This window comes from Syzygium oleosum, unplaced genomic scaffold, assembly GCF_021117445.2.
Source record: "Syzygium oleosum isolate NSW1041296 unplaced genomic scaffold, Sole_v2.1 Sole_v2.03, whole genome shotgun sequence".
NCBI lineage: Eukaryota > Viridiplantae > Streptophyta > Magnoliopsida > Myrtales > Myrtaceae > Syzygium > Syzygium oleosum.
Genome location: NW_026607487.1, coordinates 293,638 through 306,824, shown reverse-complemented (window position 1 = coordinate 306,824; position 13,187 = coordinate 293,638). Strand labels below are relative to the sequence as shown.

Genomic DNA, 13,187 nt, shown 5'->3' with positions numbered 1-13,187 from the left:
AATCTGGATGTCCGACGATATTACGTAAAATATATATATACATCAAACCCTTCAGTTTGTTTCTTTTAAATCTTCTCTGATATGGTTAAAATAAAGAAAAGCTCAAAAATCACCTTCACTTTGTATACCAATTTCTCTTTATATCCTCCATATTTTTAAATCCGTGGATTTCCGATTTAACATTTATTATTAAATGATTGGGACGTGGGAAATGCCTAGGATGGCGACCCATTGTTCAATATGTGCATATCACGGCGTGCTTTCGCGACTTGTCATAACGGTTGCTAATCCAAATAGGCCAAGAGCACCTACAAAGAGAATCGATTCCAGATCTCCCTCTTAAATTATTATTTATCGTGAAAATTCGGAGATTAAGCACACTAGTAAAGGAGATGATAGGTCAGGTGCAGCTGATGAAATTGGTGACGTTGCGATTAATTATCGCTATTAGATTATCAGCGCTCCCACTCGCGACACCTGGCGCGTGGGTCACACGCTTCTCCACCTCCACACGCGCTGGTCTCCAAGTTAGGCGGGAAGACAGAAGAGCTCGAACCCTAGAATTCAATTTCATCCTCAATTTCCACTGCAATCCTCTTCTCTCTCCGGAAATGGGCATCAAGGTAGTTCCGACCTCCTCCTTCTTCAATCCGATCATTTCCAATATGTTTGTTAATTGAATCGCCCGTTGATTTCGGTAGGGGCTGACGAAGCTACTGGCGGACAATGCCCCGAAGGCGATGAAGGAGCAGACGCTGGAGAGCTACTTCGGCAGGAGGATCGCCGTCGATGCTACCATGAGCATCTATCAGTTCCTCGTTAAGTGCTTTGCTTTTAATGGATTGATGCCTGTGATTGATTGCACATTTCGGTGTCGGGGGTTCTTTTGGTCTTTGATTGGTGGATCAGGTTGTGGTTGGGACGAAGGGGACTCAAATGCTCACCAATGAGGCTGGTGAAGTGACCAGGTACTACTACTGGCATCGCAATACTCCATGGAAATGAAAATCCACTTTGCTCAAGTTTCTGTTTTGATGCTTCAGATGTTATTGCTTGGACTCGGGTTTATGTATATTAGATCGACGCGTCTCACATTATTTTGTACTTGCGATGTCATCTTTGTGCTTGGAAAGTGTTGATGCTTTGTGATTTGTTGTCCCATGTAGTCATCTGCAAGGCTTGCTTTACCGGACGATTAGGCTATTGGAAGCGAGGATACAGCCAGTGTAAGTCTTCTTCTTTACCTCCTCTGTTTTCATTGGGATAGAGTGCTAGAAGAATGAAGCTCATCTTTCTCTGATATGCTTTGCGGTTGTTATGATAGCTACGTATTTGATGGTCAACCTCCTGATTTGAAGAAGCAAGAGATTGCAAAACGGTACTTTATTATTATCTAGCCTTCTCGTCTCTCATTTTTTTTAATTATCTATGATTACGTTTAGTTACATTTAATGAGTCTCTGAGCAGTTTTTTGAAGAGGGCAGATGCCTCTGAGGACTTGGCAGTAGCCATTGCGGTATAAGCATCTCTCTCTCTCTCTCTCTCTCTCTCACGCACATTCACAAAAGCACGAAGAAACACAGAGTACAAGAAGGCTTAGTGAGCTCTGTATTTATTGCCTACAGTCGCAGAACAAGGAAGACAGAGAGAAATTCAGCAAGAGAACTGTGAAGGTTGGTCTTTGTTTCGATCACTTCCTTACAATGTGATATTTTCGTTCTATCCAATGAGAAGTTTGATGTTGTCTCTGTTTTCCAGAAAAACCTATCTATGTAGCTAACTGGGTGTGTGTGCACTTGTGGTACATGGCTTTGATACCATTGTAGGTGAAACAACAGCACAATGAAGACTGCAAAAAACTACTAAGACTTATGGGTGTCCCAGTAGTTGAGGTTGCTATTCTGTCTGAGAAGTTCATTCTTCTTTATTCCTAACAAAAATGTTAGATACCAGATTCAGTTTATGTATGTTAGGCCCCTTCAGAAGCAGAGGCACAATGTGCTGAACTTTGCAAAGCTGGAAAGGCACGTATCTTCCTATTTATAGTCTTCTGATTTAGAATAATTCATTGTTTTCCCATAATAATCCAATCGCCTACCTCTACAGAAATGACATATTTTGTTTGCATGTTTAATTTCCTTTTTCACTCACACATATGCTTGTTCACTTGTCTAATGTCCTTCTGCGTAGTCATTTACATTTGGTACGTTCTTTACCAAGTCATCTTTGTCCAAGGAATTTTCGCTGACTTCAAATTCCTATCATTGCGTAATTGTTGCGTGGTAACCAGAATTCATCCATTGTGAATGGTGCTTTAGCTTTAATTTTTGTTTTTCAGGTTTATCCAGTTGCATATGAAGATATGGATTCCCTTACTTTTGGAGCTCCTATATTTCTTCGCCATTTGATGGATCGCAACTCAAGAAAAGTTCCAGTCATGGAATTTGAAATTTCCAAGGTACTTAGAAAAGTATATTCATTGCGATTGGTTAATCTTTTTTTTCTCACTTTCATGACTTTTAGATCTTGGAGGATATGAATCTGAATATAGATCAATTCATTGACCTGTGGATTCTCTCTGGATGTGTTTATTGTGAAAGCATTCAAGGTAGACGTGATATTACTGCAGTGCCTACTGTTAACTGTTTTATGCCATTGTGTATCATTCTCCCCTCTCGTATGTTTTAGCTTGATGATTTCGGTGGATTTACTTTGGAATGAATTTATTAGGTATTGAAGGGCTGACTACTCTTAAGCTCATCCGTCAACATGGTTCCATAGAAAACATACTAGAGAACATAAACAAGCAAAGGTGCTTCTTATTCTCTTATCTTGTCCCCCCGACTTGTAAGCAAAATAAGGCAGCAAAGTTTCTCACTATAATAGTCTTGTCTGCTGGATTCCTTGACTTAAAAGAATTATCTCTCATACTCAGCTGGCGTGCATATATTTGATCAACAATTTGAAGCTGAGAGATCATTTGCCACTAGCAGATTTGGGCTGGCAATTAGTGCATCAACCATGCTACTTCATGTGCTGATTTACTATAATACTTTTATCTATTCCGATGTCTGCTTTGTCTGTTATTTCTCTCTCACTTGAACAAAATCGTATCGTTTCTCTATCCTTAAACCCAGAGGTTTTTTTCATTACTTGGAAGTCTTTATTGAGTTCGGTTATCCTTCTTAAGGAAATGTTTGCTTGTTTTTAAATAGGTAGCAGATACCAGATAATGGGCCCTATATCGAAGCTCACCTGCTTTTCAAGGAACCAATAGTTTCTACGGAAGAACAACATGAGATAAAATGGACTGCTCCAAATGGGGAGGTGGGCTGTTTTCATGTTGGGATTTACTTGCAACATTTCACTTTTTGAATTCTCAACTCGTTTCCTAACTAATTGTTCTTTCCCTTTCAAGGACTTAATTTCCTTTCTCGTGAATGAGAATGGGTTCAACATTGACAGAGTGACGAAGGTATGACTTCTATCTTCAGTAATGTGTTGGTCAGTTGCCTACTCGAGGAAGTTGCTTCTTTTCCTCTGAAGGAGAGAGCATCCATGTTTTCAATGTTGTTTTGCCATGGGTATCAGGCGATAGAAAAGATTAAGGCAGCTAAGGATAAGTCATCACAAGGCCGGTAACTAAAGCTTGAACAATTGAAAACTTCCAAAATGCACTTTCTTTTATCTGATGATTCCTTTCATTTATTTTCTACAGATTAGAACCCTTCTTTAAGCCAGCTAAGAATCCATCTGTACCTGCTAAGAGGAAGGTATGTCATCTTGATATCTTTGAGTACCGAGCACCAGGACTTTCCTTCTTTTAATGTATGTGAAGGTGTAATGTCACATGTTGGTCTAGTGAAGAGATATCTTCATATGCTACTTTTGATGGATGAATAGTATTCCCTTTAACTCACTTCATAAGCCATTGATTGCCCTAGCGATGCACAAATGATTAGATCTTTGTGATCATTTTTAACCTTTTGGTGATAGTGTTGTAAATCAACGGTAGTATGTTGCCATGCCACTGCTGCTTATGCCCGATTACTCTCATATAACTTTACGGATGTGCTAATGGTGTTGCACCACCCTATTCATGAAATCAATTAGATAAACAAAAGCACCAGCCTGCTTATACGGATCTGTTAAGAGTTTCGGCCTGATTAACTACCGTAATTGCACTGGATGACAGGGAAGCAAATGCACACTTCAATCCCCCAATCTGGCATTCAAGCCTAAGACACTCTCTACACATGTCTCTGTAAATTTCCTGCCCTGGTTCCTTGGCATCTTTAAGATGCCAACCATTGTCCTGGGTTTGAGGAACTTCAAATGGCCATTGACAGTTGTCTGCCTCTCGACGTAAAGCTAAATGTTGGTGAATGTAAGAACCCTATTTATTGAGCGAGTCCTGACTTGTAGATGCTGTTTTTGCGCGTTGTTGGAAGCAAGTTGACGTTTTCCTTTCCTAAAAAACGGGTCATGTCTTATGGTACTGCCATTTTGGAAGAGTTGTATAAATTTTTATTGGATGGATGAAGCTTGCCCTCTATGCTAGAATGAGAGGGGTACTTCTTGTCGGGCAGAGTCAATATTAACCAGTGTTCCTTTTAGAGTGTTGTTTATTTGCTGTTTAAAGGATTCCATTTCTTCCATGTATTGTACATTTTACGATACGTATATGTCACTTATGCAAATTGTATATTATTGTCATCCATGCAATTGGAAACCCCTGAGAATATTGCCAAAGCAGCAACTAACAAGAATTCCGGGCTGGTGGTGGTAAGAAGAACAAATAGTTTAGTCGGCAAATAACAGATCATGGAACGGCAAAACCATCGACATCTATGTCAGGTATTTATGAGTTTCCCGATGGCAATTCTTCACAATTCTTGATTTCGATGTCTTTCTTAAATCTCCCTGTTTGGAATTGTGATCCACGTGTCGTTATGTTTCTTGCTTTGTTCAGGAGGTTTGCATGCAAATTACGGGTGGGAACTTGATGTCAGTTTGTAATCTCATGTAGTCTTTGCTGGATACTATCACATCATGGAAGGTTTCTAGGTGCTGACTGCTGATTTAACTGTCTTTCATGACTACTTGTTTATCTCGTTGGACTACTATCGTGTGTAAGTTTTTCTGTGCGCATACATTTGATGGGTTGACTGGTAACTCCAAAGATGGAGATATGAAACTACACCATTTCGATATAAAATAATTAGTAGATAAAACAATCGTTGTCAAATTAATTCCCTTCAAAAAGAATGAAACTCTCTTGGAGAAGTTATTTGATAAGGATCCATCTTATAGGTGATGATCCTTCTGCAGCAAGCAATCTCAAAGGCAGACAAGAACTTTATACGCTTCTGTGGGTACATTTTCAAGTTTCAAGCCCTCAACAAGAATAATTTCCTGCAGCTTTACCATAGTGTCCGTTTCTTGAGCCTAGACTTCATATGAAAATGCAACGATGTGAAATCCGGGCAAAATCACCATCACTAGTTTAGGTCTGAGATGGCAATTCAGCAATGAAACATGGTCATTCTCAACTTTGATCAGGAAATTTGTCATAGTCAAATGAATTTTTTTACTTGGCTTTCGAGAAAGATAAGATGGGATGGAATCAAATCATCATATGCAGCAACAGACAGGTAATCAATTCATGAATCGAATAGCACAGACTCTGTCACGCAAGATTACATCTCAATCTTAGACATGTAATAATCTACAAATTGCTGAACAAGAAAGAAAATAGATGATCATGTTGCACTATTTCTCAAGAGTTAGGTTTAGAAAGAAACGAACCTGCGTAGTGATCAAAAACCCAATAGCAACAAATGCTTGAGCATTTTCTTACACATGTCTTTAGAGATCAACCAAATATCATGTGTTCATGTTGACAGTTATTACAGCACCATATTGCGAGAAAATCAAATAAGATGAAAGTATGCATTTCTTGCCATGCCTAAGAAAAATAACATTTGCTTGTAGTTTAACTGCAAGTAAAAATTGGTGGTAATCGAAAAGGTAGCTACTTAACAATAAAATAAATCCTAACATAGTTTCTGGGTAATGATTTGGAAACATCATGAAGTAAACTATAAATCAGTGAGTCTTGGTAAAAGGTGAAGGAAAGTTGACAATGAAGCAAACCGCCGTACACAAAAACAAATAGAAAAAAAGAAAAAGAAAAGAACTTTCTCACTAAGATTGCATCAGAAGAGTAAAGAGGGACGAATCCTACCAACATTTTACTTATTGTATCTCTTTCAAGGGCCCCTAACATTTATTACTCATAACACGAGGAAGAACAATGCATCCCAAAACTACAATATTTCTTTATTTACAAAGTTTTACAGCATATTAAAAAAAACACATTCGGGTAATTCAAGAGATAAAAAACAGTTTGAAGATATGATCTCCGTCGGTGGTCTCTACGAACTAGATAATTATTAAAAAGGTTCTAAACCTATTGTCGTTATGAGAACCAACCACTTTCAAGGTTAATGATGCAAGGAGAAAGAAAAGAAGAGATGAACTAAAAGGTATCCAGTCATAGGCAAATACTTTCTAGTTATGCCATTGGATTTCCTTTACAGGTCTCATTCTTGAGATTGGAGATCCTCTATAGTAAAACTGCATTTGCATATACACCACCACATCATTCAATACTTATCCTGAATCAAGTCAACGAACTTATGAAATTGAAATTTCGTTATGTGCGGACTGAGTAAGCAGGAATCAATAATTTAGCTAGACTGAACTAGTAATATACGTACTCTAAAAAACTGATCAACAATGCAATTTATGACGTATGATTTATGAGATTGCTCAATTTTAATTATATGCTGCAGGGTAATTTACAGGTTTTCAGGAATTCAACTAACTTCGGAAGACTTGGTACGCTCAATGGGGCGGAAATAACTTCAGCAATAGCCTTCTCCATATCTTTGCCCCGTCAGATGGATCATCTGATACTGAATTAAGATCCCTTGCTTCTTGCAGGGCTTCGAGGTACCGTGACGTTTGCATTCTTACTTGGTGTCCCTTCTTGCCACTAAGAATGTGATTAGGTACTAAAAGTGATGACTCCTTCGACGACAAGGTCTAGGATATCAAACTGGAATGGTGGAGGGAAGTTTAACAACTGAAACTGTCGATGGCATAGAAATCAATTCATGCAGTGCATTTATTACATGACCAGAAAATCCTTTTGCAGCAAACAAAATACTTTGTAGCCCAGAATGAAAGATTGAGGCTGAGAGCTCCCTTTGAGACTTTCAAGCTCTCTCCCATGCAAAACCGGTGTCTGTTCATCTCTGTACATTCCAAAGCTGTTTGACAGAGACGGCCTATTCTAAAGCCAATTTTGAAAGCAAAGTTAGAATCGAGTACGAGTTATTATTGCAAATGAGTGAATTAGAGAAATCACACCACTATTCTTACACAAAAGTCATCTTATGTACTCCATCTTCTGACTTTCTTTTTGTATTATTCTTTTGAACCTGATACATAATTCTTCTTACATAAGGAAAGAGGAATAGATTCCAACGGATCGTACCTGCCCGTTTTTTTGTCTGAGGAGGCCAGGCCATATTATCAAAGCTCTGAGACAGAACCTTATGGAGCCGAACCCTTGAGACCATGGAAAACATAACTAAGATAAGAACGCTAGCCACTCAAGGACCAAAATCCAAAACAACTCAACAACAGTTTTGTTAGCAAAATGGAGGCAATGTAGGAAGTAATTACTTTCCACTGCAGATGAAGTCATCGAGAGTGAGGACACTGCTGTTCCACACCGCAAGTTTTGGCATTATTTGAGCGTGCCTTCAGCTTCATTTTGGTCTTTGTAAGCCTAATCCGCACCAGAAGACAAACAGTTTGGCTCCGCCTCCACGTCCTTGCAGTGCTCTTCATGGTCTCTCGTCCGGTCCAGGACGAAGTCATTGTTGGTCAAGTTCATGTGCCGAGCTTTGCAATGTACTACTCTCTATATAACTCATCTTCAAATGGCCTCTCAATCTTTGTCCAGAGAAGGGCAGTATTTGTCATCAATATTTATCGTTGGAACTCCTTGCCCAACAAACAAGTCCTGTTCAGACTTCCTCACATACACAACATCATAATTGCCGGACAATCCGAGAATGTGGGGATCTGCTGAACTTATAAAACATGCCCTCATGACATCAACAAAGCCTGAGAGGTGTCACCTAATACAAGAATATTCTAAATTCAAATTTGAGGTGTCACCCCCAAACTCTCCAGCATTAATAATCGTCAGCCTCTTTAAAGATTCCAAGTGGTTTAGACCTTCCACGCTTCTTAGCTTTGGACAGTTTACTACGCTGAGCTTCCTAAGCTTTTTCAATTTCGATAGGTCTGACATCCTTTCCATGGAACTGCAATTCTTGACCCCCAGGGAGCAAAGGGATCCCAGTTCTTCAAGGCCACTAATCTCAACTAACAACTTGCAATCTAGCAGAATTATGTCTTGCAGATTCTTCATGCGCGACAGATCAAATACTTCTGGGAGGAACTCACACCACAACATGGTTAAAGATCTCATTCTTTCCATTTCCAACTGAATCAATGCGTCCAATTTTCTAAATGTGCAGTTGTCAATACGGAGGACCTCCAACTTCGCATCAAATATACCAGAAAATTCCGGCATGGAACAACCATAGAATGTCAAGATTGACAGATTTTTCAAATTGGAAAAATCCGGGGATTGTGTGGTCGCCAGATATCGAAGTTGTAACTTTCTTAAACTAGACGGAAGCTGGGGGAGGAATTGCACGTTTTTGCAGGACAATGTTAGTGTTTCCAACTGAGATAGGGTACTGATGCTAGTGGGAAGAGCAGTGACAAGTGTTTCCAGCTGAGATATGGTACCAAATCTAATGGGAAGAGCAGGAGCTCTTGTTAGCTCATCTCGTGTCAAGCCTCCGAAGGATTCCCATCCACAATGGGGCGCCCATCTCAGGCAAGTCAAACTTTGGGGAAGCTCCGGCAACTGTTTAAGCACAGGACATGGTTCTAGATTAAGTATTTGGAAATTAGAGAGGCAACTCATTGTCGTGGGTAATCCGGAAATACCCGTGAATGACAAGTCTAGGATCCTCAAACTGGACAATCTCTCAATTTCTTTTGAGATGTCACCGGTCAAGTTGAAACATTGACGAGCGTCTAACTCTTCAAGCTTCTCCAGCAGCCCAATTGCACCTGGTAATTTTGTTATCCCACTTACATTCCTCATCCTAAGTACTTTCAGTTGCTTTAGATTGCCGATTGAATCAGGTAGGCAACCAATACTTGTCGATGACAAATCCAACTCAACTAATGATTGTAATTCCCCAATTGAGTTTGGAAGTTCCTTTATCATCACGCACTCAGATAAATCCAACTGCGTAATTTTCACCAAACCCTCCAATCGAGTATGGCAGTCTTCTAATCTGACGATTTGGTAAATCAAAGGTCAACAATGACTGCAAATTACCAAACGTCTTCGGAAGTTCATATAGCGTATTAGGCACGACAATCTTTGTCAAAGCTCGTAGACATCCTATTTCTTCGGGCAACACTCGAAGAGACTGACATCCCTCCAAGTTCAAAGCAATTAAGAGTTTTAATTTACCAATGGATGGGTCAATTTCAATTAAGTTGTGACAGCTTTTAACAATCAATCTCTCCAAGGACACCCATGTAGATAAATCAGGTGTTCTCCTTAACTTGATGCAGTAGCTGAGATCTAGTACTTTTAGTTTATTTGCCTGCAAAAGAATTTGATAAAATATATATTAAAAAATGACCTGTAGGAAAAAAAATGACAAAAGAAACGATATGCATATGCAAGGAGGGGGACTTGTATCGTACTCTGATTTGGTTCCAGCCAACCCATTCCTCCGAAATATCGCTCCGTGAAAGGTCAAGAACGACTAAATTAGTCGGATGAAAGTTTGTTGCCTCAAACTTGGAAGGCCACCATCGCCAAGAAAGCCATCTTAAATTAGAGAGGAGATCTTTGAAGTCTCCTACAAGGGACCCCTCCTCCCCTTGAATGAACCTTAAGTTTGGTAAATCAGCAATTTCATCATGCTTTAGAATAATAAGTCCACGTAAGAATCCACGAAATCCCAGTGACAGTGCTTCTATTTTCCTACTTCCCTAACAATGGAAACACAAAGAAGTCGACATGTGAAGGTCAAAATCAAACAATTGCAAGCTCTAATTGCGACAATTCACAGTAAACCTTTTTATACCTCTTTCCGCTTCATAATGCTCAGCGTTTCCTCATGATTCCACACTCTACTACGGTCGCAGGGATCATTGCAATTCTCTTGACGGACGATTTCCCTTCCGAGGTCCCGTACTTGGTCATGCATCCAGAAAGTATTGTCATCTTTGATTTTTATGAAGGACATGAAAGTGAGAACATCAAGGGCATTGTGTGGGCAATATCCACAGGCATTCCACATGTAGATAGGGTATGTTTTGTCCCGATTAACAAAGAAACAAGCTATATCGAGAAATACTTGCCTTTGGGCACGATCTAACCTTTCATAAGTTATCAACAATTTTTTTTGGACTCCAGCAGAAGGAGCTTCTTTTAGCTTCTTCAATGTGTCTTCCCATAATGTTTCAGCTTTACCATTAAGGGATGAACCTGTAATCTCAAGAGCTAAAGGAAGGTTTCCCAAAATATGGACAATTTTTTTGGAAATGGAGGCACGATGATCTGGTGGAGAGTCTCTTCTGAAGGCATGCCTACTGAAAAGCTTAAGAGCATGACCAAATTCCATTTCCTGTACATCGTAAGTCAAAACGTTTGCAGACTCTTTTACAGGACCTTCACCTATTACTTCTCCCTCAATCATTAGGACACTTTGGTCCCTAGTGGTTATGATAATCCTACTACCAAAACCGAACCAACTACCTTTTGCTGCTAGACTTTTCAGGTGCTCTTTCTCATCCACATCATCAAGAACAATTAGAACTTTTTTATTTCCAAGTACTCCGTCGTTAAGCTTGTTGATCCCATCGTTCACATGATAAATTTGGTCTGTAGAATAATAACCAACGAGCTTGGAGAACAGTTGTTTTTGCAAATTTAGCAGACCATTATTACCTTTTGATGATTCCCGAACATCTGCAAGGAAACAACATCGGTCAAAGCTAGAAGATAGTGTGTTGAAGATGACCTTAGCAAGGGTTGTTTTGCCAACACCGCCCATTCCGTAGATTCCGAGAAATCGTATACTATCAGATCCCACATCCAACATTTTGATTATCGTTTGTACAAGATCATCAACTCCGACTAGATGTTCAGTTACATTTTCATGTGCAACCTTCAGCTTCATTGAAACGGTTCGAATTACCGAACGGATAAGATCTGCTTGGCTGCCATAAGGAAACAACCATGTTAGGGATAACTTTTATATTGTAAAACTACTCCCAAAGTGACTAAATTGCCCTCACATGTTGAGGAAATTATGCAAAGAAAAAAATGTAGACACCAAAGCCATTCTGATTTTAAGCAATCTCTCTCCGCTCCCCAACTTCAATCACCATCACAGTCAGCCCCTGCCACTGCCACGCCGCCGTTGATGTCGCTTGCCTCCCTGCACGGTCACCATCGCATTCCAGTGCCATTCCTGTCGCGCCCCGTCGACCCGCCATCTCGGCCTTGCCTCCATTCTCCACGTGATGTGGGTCATGGCCTTGCGACTGCTGGGGATGGCATCATTGGCCTTGGGCAACACCAGATTTAGGGTAGCCCACGGTCAGTGACGCCGGATATGGGCTCGGCGGCATCAGGCCCGACGTCCAGATCATGGATCCTGGATCCGACTTGCCACAGTGAGTGAGACAGAGAAAGTGTGGGGGCCGAATGGCTCAGAGGCTTCTGGCAGCTTGCTGTTGGGCTGGCGACAAAGAAGTGGCAGCAACTTATGGACAAGCTGCTGCGGTGGCTGGCCGGCAGCTTGGTGGAGCTGCTCGGAGATCTATTACTGTTCGTGACTATCATATCGGAGACGGAGAGTGAGAGGAGAGTGAGAATCAGGATCAGTAGGGTGCGCTACCACCGCAATGGTGCCATGGTGCCATTGACGGGAACTATTGCAGCGATACCGCTGCTAGCGGCCGCTATTGGCCACTACCAGTGAGAATTCCGTTCTCACAGCTATAGTGGCCGATAGCAGTAGTGGTAGTGGCCACCGACGGCTATTTAAACTACATAGAATCATCCAGATGAATAAACTATATTTTCACCTGAAAAACGAAATCTACTGATGAAAATTGAAAAGTTTAAGACACTTACCCCTCATCTTTCTTCCGGTTCCATCCCTTTATCTTGCCCACCTCAATGAGAGCCTTTCTCCATGATTCTACTTCAGTGCACAACGTCTTCTTGCGCTTTGAAAAAGTTTGTCTATACAAATTTGTTTTGAGCTTGACATCTTCAGGTTCTACGTCCAAGAAAATCGGCAGAATCTCTTTGTTCCCATTCAATTTCGAGGTGCACTCAACCATATATGCAAGCTCTCGAAGGCACCAGTGACTCGAAGCATAATTCTCAGAGAATATAGGAATGTAGATCTTGGAGTTCTCAATTGCTTGTAGAAGTTCACGACCAATTTCCTTACCGACATGGAGGGATTCATTGTCCCTAAAGACGATGATCCCAGCGTCAACCATGCCATGATAAAGATGATCGGTGAATCCATAACGAGTGTCTACTCCTCGAAAACTCAGAAAAACTTCATATGAAGGTCCGGATAATGTCCATGAATTCGTCCCTTTCTCCATTGTAGGATCTCTAAACACCAAAGATATCAAATCCTTTCTATCTCTCAGGGAAGTTTGATTTAGGTGTGCTTGGATATGAGCGAGGGCTGTCAATATGATAAGCTCTCTCAGTCTATGGCGTCATGGGGTAGGGGAAAACTTTCCATGAGTCATCCGAGAAGTTTCCGAGAAGTTTCCTAAAAGTTTCCGTGAATCCATGAATGGGTTGTCATCCTAGAAGTTTCCGGGTCCCATTCATTTAATAACAAATTTAAAATTAAAATTATCATATATGTGTCATAATATTAACATCACTTTATGAAGTGCTGGTGTTACCGATAAAAACAATTAAATAGTATAAGAGACTGAAAACAATCATTCACATTATTACTCAG

General features: G+C 40.4%; 1 long non-coding RNA gene and 2 pseudogenes across 1 annotated transcript; 2 read left to right on the top strand and 1 right to left on the bottom strand.

Moving 5' to 3' along the window:
• The first annotated feature begins 289 nt into the window (after window positions 1-289).
• LOC130137624 (flap endonuclease 1-like) lies at window positions 290-4,030 on the top strand (annotated as a pseudogene).
• Window positions 4,031-4,255: 225 nt separating this feature from the next.
• Window positions 4,256-5,248, top strand: LOC130137636 (uncharacterized). The gene is made up of 2 exons (XR_008816000.1): window positions 4,256-4,857; window positions 4,973-5,248. It is a non-coding gene; the product is annotated as an uncharacterized LOC130137636 (long non-coding RNA).
• Window positions 5,249-6,629: 1,381 nt separating this feature from the next.
• LOC130137623 (disease resistance protein RPV1-like) lies at window positions 6,630-12,939 on the bottom strand (annotated as a pseudogene).
• Between the last annotated feature and the right edge of the window lie 248 nt (window positions 12,940-13,187).